At 45.7% G+C, this 14,389-nt stretch overlaps 2 long non-coding RNA genes across 2 annotated transcripts in view; both read right to left on the minus strand.

Annotated features, from left to right (window-relative positions):
- The window catches only part of LOC142059051 (uncharacterized), an 88,984-nt gene that overhangs the window by 21,490 nt on the left and 53,105 nt on the right, over positions 1 to 14,389 (minus strand). The window lies entirely within an intron of this gene.
- Positions 809 to 7,017, minus strand: LOC142059052 (uncharacterized). Its single transcript, XR_012661187.1, has 4 exons — positions 6,928 to 7,017; positions 2,311 to 2,435; positions 1,040 to 1,172; positions 809 to 950 (listed from the first exon to the last, which is right to left on the minus strand). It is a non-coding gene; the product is annotated as an uncharacterized LOC142059052 (long non-coding RNA).

Here is a 14,389-nt window from a genome sequence, read left to right on the forward strand (position 1 = left end):
CTGCGCCTTGCAGATCATCGCATGAATGGCCCTTTGCTCCAACAGCACCCTTCAGGTTTTGGACAAGCATCTGAGCTTAGGAAGGATTGCAAGAATTCTCTCATAATTTGGGCACTACAGACAAAACTGTTGCCTTGTGTGTTATAATTACACCTATTTACATAATTCTTCTATATACAAATTAATCGCAAGTGAAGGCCGCCAGCCCTCCTTGTGCTGCAAGACAGGGCTTGGGCTTGGGCTTCAGTTAGGATGATAATACGTTCAGAGGAAAAAATTCTTCTGCCTTCATAAGACTTGTGAGAAGAACAGTAGATGTGTTACACGATTATTCCCTTTAGAAATAATTTCCCAAACAAACTGCCAAAAATTGAATAAAAAGGTGTTCCTCTTGTACAAAGGCAAGACGTACTAACATGAGGCAACCTGAGAGTTATGGTACGGAAGGACAAGGATATTTCCATGTTCCTAATGCAAGGTTTCTATTCTTTTCTAATATTTTTATTAAGGCAGGTTGAAATTATAATGGAAAATTATTTTTTAAAGAAAAATGAAGTCTTTCAATTTATTGCTGTTGTATAGGGCTTATCTCAAAGCTTGACCTTATCTAGGGAGTTTAGTGACTTCCCAGGGCCCATCCCTGGTATGCCTGAAGACCACAGAGCAGCACTCAGGGAGGCTCTTGGTGCGCCGTGCTCCTGCAGTGCCTCAAACTGTTGTGAAGTTAAACAAACACGAGAAATGATAAAATACAGACACTTTAGTTTTATTTGCTAAAAATGTAGTATCATATTTCAATGTAGTATAAGCAGGCAGATACATTCTGTCCAGATAAACTTATATTTAATTACAGATGGTGAAGATCATAAATGAACCAGGATCCAGCTCAAGTCCATAATGTGACTCTCCCGCTTTGCAGCGCAGCAGGTTGGGACTTCATTTTCCTTTTCCTGTGATTACAAATAAATCCCCTTTTAAAAGACTGCCAGATCTAGTTTTGTTCTTATTTTTTAATCATCCTTTTAATCTCCCCAAGTACCTTGGAGACTCTTTGGTGCAGAGCTGTGAGCCACAAATGGAGGAGGAGACCACAAAAGCCATGGCAGCAACATAGCGCAATACAGCAACTTAATGCTCAAAGGACAACCACAGCCCCATCTGCAATGTGGGTCCTTGTATGAAAAGAAAATTTGCATTATTGCATCTGGATATTTGTGTAAAGGACAGACCCCCCAGATACAAATAATGTTTCCTCCACTTCCCCATTGAATTTCCACTTAGCAGCTATAACTACACCTCCACAACTCAGCCGTGCAAGCCCAGCTGCCAAGGGTGATCGGCAAAGAAGCATGGGGCTTGGTGTATGTTTTTCTGCACTAAGCAATGCCCTGTTGGTGGAAACAAGGATCTCGCATGCCCTGCACTGTCCAGGCATTTGGTATCTGAGTCAAAGGCTAAACACAGCTGAGCAGTGGGAAGGTAGATTTCTACCTATATCTGCCACGCAGGAGCCTGATACCAGGCCAGCATCACCATCCTTAAAGCTAAGTAAGAACAAGGCAAGGGGTGAAAGAGACAAGAAAACAGCACCAGAGCCACAGAGTGTAAATAGAAACACTTCCCCTTACCCCCGCAAAAAAGCTTTTTTAGAGCTAAGACAGAAATACTTCTGTTCACTTTTTTCCTGTCTGTTCCATAATCAAGAGCACACACAGCTAGTGATGGCTTTAGGCAGGGAAGGTTACAAAAGACATGATCAGATCCACCAGTTCTTCCTGCTGGGTGCCAAGTAGGGAATCTTCTGAGGAGAGTCCAAGCAGGAGAGCAGCGAGGGCTGATGCTGAGCTGCAAAACACTACCAGGGGCAGGATCTGAGAGACCTTGACCTGATGGGGCAAAAACCTTGTCCCACTGCAGTCACTTGCAGTGGCATTCGGCCATACGTGGCTCTGCAACCCACTGAGCCTGACTGCTGTGAGGCAAATGTCACAGGGTCCGCTCAAGGAAGGAAACCATTTCCCAAACTTACGAGACAAACCCATAAAAGGATGTTGGCTGAGGTTCCCAGCGCTGCCCATGGTACAAGAGTGAGCATTAATATTTCAGGACTACAAGGATTTGGCAAAATATTTCCCATGATGCTGTCAGATCCTCTCTACTTGGAGTTTCTGAGAATAAAAACCTATTTGCTTATAAATTTGTGATGTGATGGAATTATGAAACAGGTCAGCTAGAAGGTTTGAAGATACTGCCTAACATCCCTAACATCTCCCTTTGAAACGTAACTGTGTGTATGAGCAAATGCCTTACTTGTTCACGTTGTTTCTTAGAATCATAGAATCATTAAGGTTGGAAAAGACCTCCAAGGTCATCAGGTCCAACCATCAACCCGTTACCACCGTGCCTCCTAAACCGTGTCCCATCTTCTTACTGTGCTGAAAAGAGACAGAGAATACAACATAGCACTGCACCTTGATGGAGCAGTGAGTCTAAGCACAGCGTCCGAGGAAAGCCATCATCAGAAATTGTCATTCTCACTGCTTGCATTTTTATTTCCCTTAGTGGTGAAGTACAGACAGATTATATATATTTCTTACAAAACAGTATTGTTGAACATTAAGAACGCATGAAAGTCAGCAAATACAGCCACTTACGCTATTCTAAAATCTACATTTTCTAAGAGGTCAGAGCTAGATCCTAAATTTGTGCGAGGAATTACTTCAACTTGCAATATTAAAAGTAAAGAGAGATGACAGAATTTGCACATTCAAGTGAAACCAGACTGTGCATGCAAACATGCTTTGCATCCATCAGTGTGATCTACTGGAAGGGAAAATGGTACTTCCTGCATAGACCTGCTGTAGAAAAAAGACCAGGCGTGGATAATTACCAGGGAGACAGAAGCCCACATACTTTTATTCTTATAAACCTGTAGGGGAAATGAAAGCCTTCGTACAACTGGAAGAAATCTAAAATACAGGTGACACTTCTCTTTCATTTAGAGCTACAATCAAAATGCTCTCCATTAGGATTAAAAGCCACTGGCCAGTGTTTCCAAGGACTTCACCATGCCGGCAGCTCGGAGATGCTTTGCAGACTGAGCATCATCTCTGAAGGGGGATAATCAAACAATTTCTGGACTCATTATCTGCATCCTTTTCAACACCCTTTGCAAAAACCAGATGTCAGAATTTAGTTATGACACAAGAACTATTACGCTGACAGTAGACAGAGAAAAGGGAGCAATTTTGATATCCAAAAAGCATCTGAATGAAGCACATTGTCTGAGAGCCATCTTCTCCAGCTGTCATGTGCAGATGCCACACGTGGTTTATATCAACCACGGAAAACACTGGGGAGATGATATGCTTAACAGATTGCAGGCAAAATTAATGCTTCTCACTATGTAGATGTGCAATACTGTGAAGGTGAGTGGGGCTAAGGCTGATGGCGCCCGCAGTGGGGCAAGGAGCAGGGCTGGCATGGCAATGGAGCCAGATGAGCCCTCAGAGAGGCCAACCAGAAAGAGCTGAAGAATAGAGAGGGGAAGAGAAATAACTCATTCAGAGATCAGAGGCTGCATGAGAAAAACCAAGCTGGTCAGCTCCAGAGCATTTTATTCTAAGGAAAGACGCTGGAACAGCAGGGAAAGCACCTTGTGATTAGGAACTGCATTTTATAGGCACCTTATCTGTATTCTCTTGTTTCCAGACTGTTAATAACAAAACCATAGATTAAATTCAATGCAAGATAAGTATAAAATAACACACAGAGAAGGTGGCTCCTGAAAAGGAGCTGAAGTTGAAGACGGGTGCTAATACATATGGGAAGAACAGGACTAGGCATTGAAGGAGCAGTTCTGCAAAGGGGGAAACCACAGACACACAACCCATGCAAGGATGACATGTGCCATGATTTAGATATTTATCACAAAGTTAGAGAACATAAACAACACCTTTGGCTTCTTTTCTTACCAGCTCTTCAGCTTGGCAAACACAAGGCCAGCTTTACCAAGTGAGATGACAATTTTCACCTTTATTTGTCTAGGCTGCCTGTTTCTTCCCCATGATAAACCGCATACCCAGGCTGGGATGGGATAAGCGCTACACTTGCTCTCTCTTGAGCCGGTAATGAGGTGTTTCAACAGAAGTACATGCCAATCTCTTCCTATATCCTGACCCTTACCGAGAGGTAAAAGCTTCATGTCATATAACTCTAAGTTACAAAACAGCTACAGAATCATGTCCCACAGCAGGCGCCAGATCTGCAGCACACTCAGTGGAGCATTCAGGAAAAAAAGCATTCAAATATTTAACACTTGCACATGGCATTCTCCGATTCAAAACATTTTTCTAATCATAAAATGGAATATTTAATCAGAAAGTCAAGAGTTTCCTCCCTTTCCTTGCCAGTAGGTATCCATTTTTCCACAGAAAGATCTGCTTGCCACAATGGTGGTAAAAGGGCATCTTTGGGTTTTTTTAACCAGTCATCAGCCCTGTACCTGATGGTATGTGTTGAAGTGCCTGATGAAAGTACAACAGCCCTTTGGCTGCCACACCAAGAGAAAACATTAAGAGGCAGTCAGAGAAAAATGGAATTTTATTTGAGCTAGAAGAAAAAAAATAGGAGACCAAAGATAGAAATTGGACAGTAATAGTCAGAGCTCCTGCTCTCCCCAAAATCAACTGAAGCCTCACACAAAAGTGGATAGATGAGCAAAATCATGGTCCAACAATTCATGACTCTGTAGTAAACCTTCATCTTCACAAAGGGAGAAAGATACTTCCAATTCACTCTCCTTTCACTTAATAAATGGTCTCATGCATGCCACATATTGAACTTAGGAAAGATCTGTGTCAGGCAGCAGGCACAGAGCAGGCAGAGCTGCAAAACAGGGGTGTGACGTAGAGCAAGAATGGGCAAGAGCTGCCAGACTAAAGCATGAAGTTTTATCCCACAAGGATTCAGTTTTCTGGGGCAATTCAGCATTTAATTGCTTTTAGCACAGAGTAATTACACCTGAGAAGTTTTTTTTCCTCTTTTCTTTCTCCCTTCTCAAGGCTGCCATTAGCCCACTGCAGTTTATTCACAGGACTGAAGCATGGGCAGGATTTTAGGGAGGCTTTTAGAAGAGATGAGCTTACCAACCCAGCAGTGGGTCAGATTGGTGCCTGCCTCAGAGATATGCCTGATGTCACTGTCCATGGATGTTCTTCCCTCCTCTGTATTTTTCCAGGACTCAAACTTAAAGTTTATTCTAAATCCCTGATTGTCTTTGTGTAAAGACCTTAAACATGTCTTTCAGCAAGCCCAGGCAAAAGGAGAACTATTACCATGCCACAGGGCTCCATGATGAGCTGGGGGGTTCTTCTGCTGTGGATTCTGGTCCCACTCTTCATGCAGGGACTGGTAATTAAATACCACATGATGAAACTGCAGCTCGCTGAAGATGGGTCTGAAGGAAATCAATAGATGTGGAATGATGGATCAAGAGGTAATGGCTCTTTTTTCCAGCTTCCAGAGGCTAATCCCATATAAAAAGGCACTTAATTACTCATAATACTTTTCTTCTCCAGGATTTCCTAGGCACCTGCTCTCTGCAGGTGGACATGTGAGGAGAGACGATTGTCCAAACAACCTCCACTCAAAAATATTTTGGGGAAGGTGGACCACACTGAGGGGCACAGGGCCCTGGCCATGTCCCACAGCACATGGACTTGGAGCAGCAGCCACCATTCACCCCTTTGCATCATATTCAGAGCATGGCATGTAATATTTAATATGCTGACAAAGACAGAGTTGCCTCGTTGCTTCAGATTAACAAAGTCATCAGATCCATTCAGAAAGTAATCGAGAATGTCTAATTTTAATTAGATGTTGGTTTGCTACTGTTGAGCTAAACGAGATTACTTCTTTCTAGAGATATTTTTATTTAATTGAAACTCCAATTACAGTGTCACCACGTCGCCCGATTTTACAGTATTGTAAACCAATACCCCTGCAGCTGATACCCCACTGCAACCTATACCCCACCGGTTGACTAAGAAGCAGCATGAACTACATTTTATTATAGCACTGAGCACTCTTCAAGCAGAGCAGGGTTGTATTTCATGCCAGATGAGCCATCTCCTGCCCACTGCACACTGTGCATTAGTAGAGGGGGACCCACCACCCCGAGGGCCTCTCCCAGCTCCTGGACACAAACCCCTGGCAGAAGGTGGTGAGGAAAGGCTGTTGACGTCTCCACCTCCCCTGCACAGGCAGTGGGCAATGCCAGGCCAGCCCACTAGCATCGCCTGGGCACCCTTCTGCTATCTCAAAATATACCAAGCACTGAATTCAAATGTGTGTATTTGATTCTGTAAATACTTAAACCTGTCTGGTTTGTTACTGGGCACATTGAAGTTAGTCACATAGAGAAAACACACGTAGGAATAAGGAAAATGTAGTGAAATATATTGCACTTGCATGCAGTAATACTGAGCACTGTATTGAGCTGCCTCATGCCATTACCAGGTTATCTTTAAAACCTTCTGAAAGAGCTTTTCTTAAAGCTGTCTATTACCTGCTCTCCTCTGGCTTGTGACGTATGGGGGAGAGGAACCAAAATATCCTTAGCATCCTGAAAATACTCAACTGATTGACACAAAAGAGAAGAGCTGGTGGGGCCATTCAGACTCCAAGATGGAAGCAGGAAAAAAGCTGCCAAGGCTGCACCTGGAGCGTGAGGAGCCGAGCATGCAGTGAGCACAAGGAGGGCTCTCTTACCTAGGACACCAGCCTGCTCCTGAAGCCCTTGGTTTTCCATGCCCAGGCAAGCAGCACTGCATTGCAGGATGCTGTTGAAAGCTTTTATAAGTAGTGTACTTTAAAGACAGGTTATAGAGAAATAACATTATTCTACAGCGAGAATGTGCTACAGACCTTACAGGGAGCAGCCGCGTTTCCCCAGTGCCATCCCTTGAGCTTCCTCGATGCCACCAGAGAAGCAGCTGGTTTGGGTTTGTTTGCAGCCGCAAAAGAAACCTCTCTCATTTACCACAGGGACAAGCAAAAAGGAATCTAATATAACAAACACCCGCATTAGCAGGTGTGATGACACACCTGATGAGGACACGTGGTAACAGCTTTCTGTATTATTTTAAGCAGGATTAAAATCTGTGCCACACTACCCAAGACATCACAGGTTCACTTTGGGAAGCTGGGGCTCCTGGATGTATTGGCTGCTTAACAAATATGGCGCAGCCAGCCTAAAAAAATACTCACCACTGGAGGTGACTGTCAAAGTTCCCATTAATAAAGGAAATACGTGAGGAAGAGGTGATTTTGCTGCAATTTGCCCTGGAGTAAAACTTGGGCAGTGCCAAGCCAAGTGCAGTCACATCCCCATATTTCATTCAGCATCATTTTCCAGTGTTCATGTGGATACAAAGGCTGATCTGATACTGGTAGAACTGGCTCGTGTCCACTCGCAGCACACTCAGGCAAGGGTTGAAAGGCTGGGTTCCCCAGACAGCACCAGCCCCACTCACTGGCAGGGTTCGCTCACTCCCTGACACCTTCAATCACAAACTAATTTCCAGGTTCATTTCTCTCTTGTTTCTCAAAAGAGAAATTATGTCCTTTCATGCAAGAGGGGGTGACTTCAGCATTGTTGTTATGTTATTATCTATCAAAACTCTGGACTGCTACAGAGGAAGAACTTTTTCAGCTGTTCGTGCTAAAGTAGTACTCATTAACTTATAACACTACCAACTAGTGCACTGAGGAAGCAGGGTGATGTCTGCTTGATTAATTGAAATAATTGAATTTCTCCTTTCTGCAGAAGGTTGAGAAAAATGCATTGCATCTGTGCCTGCCCAGCCCTCTGCAAAAAGCTCACACACCCATGGACCTTGTCGCAGGGGACCCTCCAGTCCCCACTGCCTGAATTCAACCAAACCCTCTGAGCCCCTGGGGCTGTGCTCCTGCTGCACTCCCCGCTGAGGCCTCAGCTCCCTTTAGAGTTTCTAAAGCATTTGATTCTTCTCATCATTAAACTGGTTTCACTACAGGGGTGTTCATATACTCTGCCTGAAAGCCCCACCTGCAGCTGCACAGAGATGATTCAAAATGCTCTGAACGTCCTGGTAAATGAAAGCCAAGGGAGGGGTGGAGGGGGTATTTAGTATATATTTAGTTATATATATAACCAAAAAATGTTAATTTTGGTAGAGCCAATTATTCAGATGGGGTTGTTCAGAAAATTTCAAACTACACCATATTTTAAGTTAAAAATATCAACTATAAAGACTTGCCTAGGAACCTGATATTCCTCTTTGGTATTTCTTTGCTTCGGATAGCCTTATTTACCTTCTTTTCCCCCATGACAGCATTGAAGAATAAACATGGCCCTTAAGCAGTAAGCTACTATAGAGAGAGGAAACTATATTAGTTTTCTTCTCAAGGTCTCTGGAGAAAGGAGGAGGAAGAGGGAGGCAATGGGCTGGTGCACAGCCCTTCTCCAATAGCCAGCAGGGAGCAAACGCTGCTGCCCAGGGCACGGGCATTGCTGGAGGTGCAGTGATATGACCCTGTTCAGAAAGCAGAGCACAGGCCGGTGATACTTTGTGAGTAAAAGCTGCCATCTATGCTTTCTCTTAGCCTGACTTTAAGGTAATTTGTCTTCCTACCTGTAACCCAACAGACAAGTAGAACAAGTGGAAACTCAGAACACAGTTTATTAGAAGTATGGTGCTCAGTAATATCACTCAAGGGAATATTTTCAGAGCACCTGCAAGCTGAGCCCCTTACAGAAATTGAAAACCCATGCCCCTCAGCAAAGAGATGTCATATAAAGTCGATTTGTACCAGGTCTCCACTCCCCAGGGTGGCAGCTCCACTGGCTCACGAGGAAGGGGATGCGCAGCTTTGGCATCCCTGTGCCCCAGTGCAAGGTGCTCACTGCCACCCAGCCTGGCTTGTTTCCAGAATCAGAATCATCTCTGCTGAGATGAGACACCTCTGTAGGGGGATAAATCTATCCACAGTGGGACAAATCCATCAAAAGGAATTCCAGCAAACGCACGCCTATGTGGAAAGTGCTACCGGTGCCTCTGCGCAAGGCTGGAGCAGGGCTCATATCAAGCGTCAACACAGCAAACCACAAACCAAAATTGCAGGGCCTGCATTCTGGAGCACAGAGGGAGCCCGACTGCTCTGACACTGTCTTACCCATGGAACTGCACAGAAAGAAAAATCATTTTGCCCCATGCTGGATGGGGCACGCTGGACTCAGACAGCCCCTCCAGCCTCCCATGCAGGCAGGGAGGTGCCACCAGCCAGGGAGTAAAAAGTGAATACTTGGGTTACAGTCAGAACAAATTGTCCAGCGCTAACAAAGGCAGCAATCCCTGCCTTCATTTTTCTGTCCAACATACTATCAAGCTTGTGCTGGGTTTCACAGCCATCTCAATAAACAAACACAACTAGCCACCTGGATGCACAAAAACCTAAACGCAGTAGTCATGGCTTTAAATCATGTGTGTGCTTGGGACATCCACTTATTTTAAAAGCAATCCCTGAAGTCCAGATTTCATTTTATTTTCTAAGGGCACCCTAGTGTCACAAAGAAGCTGTGCACGGTACCCCTCTCCCCTGGTCTGGGGAACAGTGCCCCAGTATCACCCAAATTGCCATATCCATCCTCCCAGGGCCTGCAGGAAGGGAGGGACCCCAGCTGGGAGCGGGGGGACCCCTCACCTGTGGGGGCTGCAGGCAGATTATACAGGAGGAGTATACCAAAATACAGTTATCGTGCAATAACTGTACCTATCCCATCCACAGTGCCCCAAATGCTGCAGAAATATTTAAACAGATCACCAATGGCGAGGAAAAGAGAGAGCACAAGATGCTCCAGAGCAACTCTTTCTAACAGGTCATCTTCTCTGGGGCACACACAATTAATTTTTAAAGGATTCTCTCCAAAATTTTACTAAGCTCTTTCTTTTACCCATAAAATAGGACTATTTCTGGCAACCAGTACAGTACTGTGAGACAGCCAAGAGTGCTAATCCAAATCACCAACATACCTTCCAAATGCAACACCATCATAAATATTTTCTGTTTATTTACACAGAATTATTCCCTCCTTTGATTTTGCAACTCAAAGCTCAGTAAAGGTCTTCCCACCTTCCACACAATGGCTTCAGCATCCAGATTTCAGCTAGGGAGAGGCAGGGAGCACAACAGCTGGGAGGGCACCATAGCAAAAGCACTACTGCATTAGGCACAAATACTTAGTTGCAGCTAAAATACTTAAGTTAGGACAGAGAATTATGCATTTTTTTCTTCCTAGGGAAATGGAGCTTTTCCCTATCTCCTATGACACCAAGGGAGTTAATCTTAACAGCTTCTTGACAGCCTCGAGCAGATGCTGCTCTAAACGAACTCGGGTCTCCCTGGATTTCATCCATAGGCTGTCGTGCTTCCGGCTGTACCTGGGCTTCCCCAGGGGCTGAGCAGCCCAAAGTGCTATCACTGTCCACAGCCACAGGATTTTACACTGCTTGGTAACCAACAAGCAACAAGCAGAGAGCACAGACTTACTCCACAAAGCAGTTCCTCATGGGGTTTGATGCAACACGTTTGCTCATTGGTGAGAGTGCTTTGTGCAGCCACAGCAGTAATTTAGTGCCAGTGTTACCCCAGCGCTTGGAGCATGTTCCTGCTTAGCCTCACTCCCAGGTCTCATGCACAAAAAATAAATGCCAGAAGAAGAAGGCCAAATGGGCACCCAGTGTAAACAGAAAGAGTTTGTCTCTTTTGCTTGCCCTTGGCAGCACATTTAAATTTGGCTCATTGACATTTCTGCTGATTGCCTCTGACACAGTGAGCACACTCATTCACAGTAGAGGATACAGATATTTCTTCCATCCCAGGACCAGGCAAGAGTTTGCAGGTGTCACTGGCACAGACAGCTCTGGGGTCTGCGCTGGTTTTGGCTGGGATTGAGTTTATTTTCTTCATAGTAGCTAGTATGGGGCTATGTTTTGGATTTGTGCTGAAAACAGTGTTGATAACACAGAGATGTTTTTGTTACTGCTGAGCAGGGCTTACACAGAGTCAAGGCCTTTTCTGCCGCTCACCCCACCCCACCAGCGAGCAGGCTGGGGGTGCACAAGAAACTGGGAGGGGACACAGATGGGACAGCTGACCCCAACTGACCAAAGGGATATTCCATACCACAGGACATCACGCTCAGCCTACAAAGCTGGGGGAAGAAGAAGGAAGTGGCGGACGCTCAGTTATGGTGGGTGTCTTCCAGGTAACTGTTATGCGTGATGGAGCCCTGCTTTCCTGGAGACTGCTGCACACCTGCCTGCCCATGGGCAGTAGTGAATTAATTCCTTGTTTTGCTTTTCTTGTGTGCACAGCTTTTGCTTTACTCATTAAACTGTCTTTATATCAATGCACAAGTTTTACCTCACCCCACTCCCCCCCCCCAGATTCTCTCCCCCATCCCACCAGGAGGGAGGGAGTGAGCAGCTGTGTGGTGTTTAGCTGCCTCCTGGGTTAAACCACAACAGTCTTTTTGGCTCCCAACGTGGGGCACAAAGGGTTCAAGATAAGGATAGGTTTGATTGAAATGTGCTAGATCAAATTTACAGCTGTTATTGCTGTTTAGCTGTTAATTAGCAGGCTTCTGTGCTTGCCATGGGCTTGCTTGCCTTACTATATGGAGGAGTCTAGTGCTTGTTAGTGGCTGCATTTTGCTTTCACTGCTTGCTGCAGCGCAGTACTGCTTATCACATTACTCTGCTGTGCCTGGGAACATTTTCATAACAGCAGTGGTGATGCGCCTGGGCTGGCAGATGGCCAGGTCATAGCTGCTGCCTCTGTGCTGCTGTACGGGACAGGCTGGAACTCCAGTGTGAACATGTGTCAAAGGGGGTGTGACCTGTTGATGAGTCCACATGGGAACAGGACACTGAAGCGTCTGTGGTTGTGAATAAGGTCACATCAGAGCAGGTACATCTCAAAGTGTCTGTGGCAGTGGTTACGTCTGTGCTGCAGCAGGTATGCCTCTGAAGGGATTGTGTCCCAAGGATAAGTCCATGCTGGAGAAGGCATGCCTCAAAGCATCTGTGGCTGTGGATAAGTCCATGCTGCAGCAGGTATACCTTAAAGCATCAGTGGCTGTGCAAGAGGTCATGTTGGAGCACCTCAAAGGGTGTGGCCATGGATAAGCCCATGGGACAGCAGGTACGCCTCTGGAGGGATTGCAGCCATTGGTAAGGCCATGCTAGAGCAGGTCTGTCTCTGAAGGTGTTGTGGCCCATGAAGAAGGGCCACACTGGAACACGTGCATCTGAAAGCAACTGTGGCTGTGGGTAAGTCTATGCCACTGCAGGCATACCCCTGGAGAGACGGTGGCTCATAGATAAGGCTCCACTTGGAGCAGGTTCTCCCCTAAGGGAGTGCACTCTGTGGATAAATCCAAGCTAGAGCAGGGGCAAGGGGAGTTCATTGCAACGTTAAGCCCTGTGGTCTGGCCCAAAGGAACCAGGCATGGAGATTGTAATGGAAATACCTTTAAATTGTTGTAAGCTGGGGTTTGAGTTGTATGTTATAGGCATTAAAGCAATAACAGCTGTAAATTTGATCTAGCACATTTCAATCAAACCTATCCTTATCTTGAACCCTTTGTGCCCCACGTTGGGAGCCAAAAAGACTGTTGTGGTTTAACCCAGGAGGCAGCTAAACACCACACAGCTGCTCACTCCCTCCCTCCTGGTGGGATGGGGGAGAGAATCTGGGGGGGGGAGTGGGGTGAGGTAAAACTTGTGCATTGATATAAAGACAGTTTAATGAGTAAAGCAAAAGCTGTGCACACAAGAAAAGCAAAACAAGGAATTAATTCACTACTGCCCATGGGCAGGCAGGTGTGCAGCAGTCTCCAGGAAAGCAGGGCTCCATCACGCATAACAGTTACCTGGAAGACACCCACCATAACTGAGCGTCCGCCACTTCCTTCTTCTTCCCCCAGCTTTGTAGGCTGAGCGTGATGTCCTGTGGTATGGAATATCCCTTTGGTCAGTTGGGGTCAGCTGTCCCATCTGTGTCCCCTCCCAGTTTCTTGTGCACCCCCAGCCTGCTCGCTGGTGGGGTGGGGTGAGCGGCAGAAAAGGCCTTGACTCTGTGTAAGCCCTGCTCAGCAGTAACAAAAACATCTCTGTGTTATCAACACTGTTTTCAGCACAAATCCAAAACATAGCCCCATACTAGCTACTATGAAGAAAATAAACTCGATCCCAGCCAAAACCAGAACAGCTCATTCGTAGCCACTGTATAATATATAAGACAAGGTGCATTCAGGTGCAAGAAACAAAAAATGACTTGGCAGCATAAAGCAAAGTTCGTAAGGCACCACACCTCCTCCTGGGAAGACACTGTCTGGTCCCTAACACATGAACAGCAAAGGTTTCTAATATTCCCAATTATATATAAAGGCACAGTGTAGACAGAAAGTATTTGAACACAGACATTTAAAAACATCGAAGAGAGGAGGGATGAAAAAAACATCAACCCAAGATCTCAGTGGAGGAAGGCCAGGACTTGAGGTACTTGGGGTAGGCTCAGAGAACCAACAGGAGGACAGGCACAAAACTGGGACCTTTGGAACAAAACTATTCCATGGGAAAGTTGGTCTGCAGGGCACATGGTGTAATGCCCAACAGGTCTCAGACCCCACCACTCCCAGCTTGAGAACTGAAATCTGGATTCAAGCCTCTGATCTCACTGGTGGTCCAGATTGGATCACAAGTACCTTTCCAAGTGTTTCTATTGCAAGAGTATTGTCCCTCCCACAAGCTGCCAATTACCACTTCAGCCTTTTAAAATCTGAAGCGCGCATCCTGAAATTAAAAAGGTTTTTTTGCAGTGGCCACTGGCACAGCTGGGATGCCACGCAGCGCACAGGCAGTGGGACGCCACATACCTCAGCTGAACCACGTTTTTTTAATCTTTAGTTCTTGCCAAAAGCAATCAGCAGAGCAAGGCAGGAAGGAGAGAGTGGTTTTCTTTCGTCACTGGCCTTGAAATGAAAGCTGACACAGGGCCATAAGTTGTGCTCATTTTTGGCCATAGCCCTTGGTACCACACCACGTTTGCTCTCACTGTATAATTGGCATTTGCGCTGGCATTCAGGCAAAGGCTCTGCCCAAAAAGTGTTAATTGTCTCTGACATGGAGAGGTCTCCCCAGACCCGCACCCAAACACGGCTTCGTGTTGCAGGATGAAGCATCACACAGAGAGCAGACAGGGCAGAAGCCAAGGCACAAAACAACGTGTTGGGAACTACAGAGGAGAAATGATAACAACATGTTAACTGGGAAATGGCACAGGA

This window comes from Phalacrocorax aristotelis, chromosome 6 (genome assembly GCF_949628215.1).
Source record: "Phalacrocorax aristotelis chromosome 6, bGulAri2.1, whole genome shotgun sequence".
NCBI classification, from domain to species: domain Eukaryota; kingdom Metazoa; phylum Chordata; class Aves; order Suliformes; family Phalacrocoracidae; genus Phalacrocorax; species Phalacrocorax aristotelis.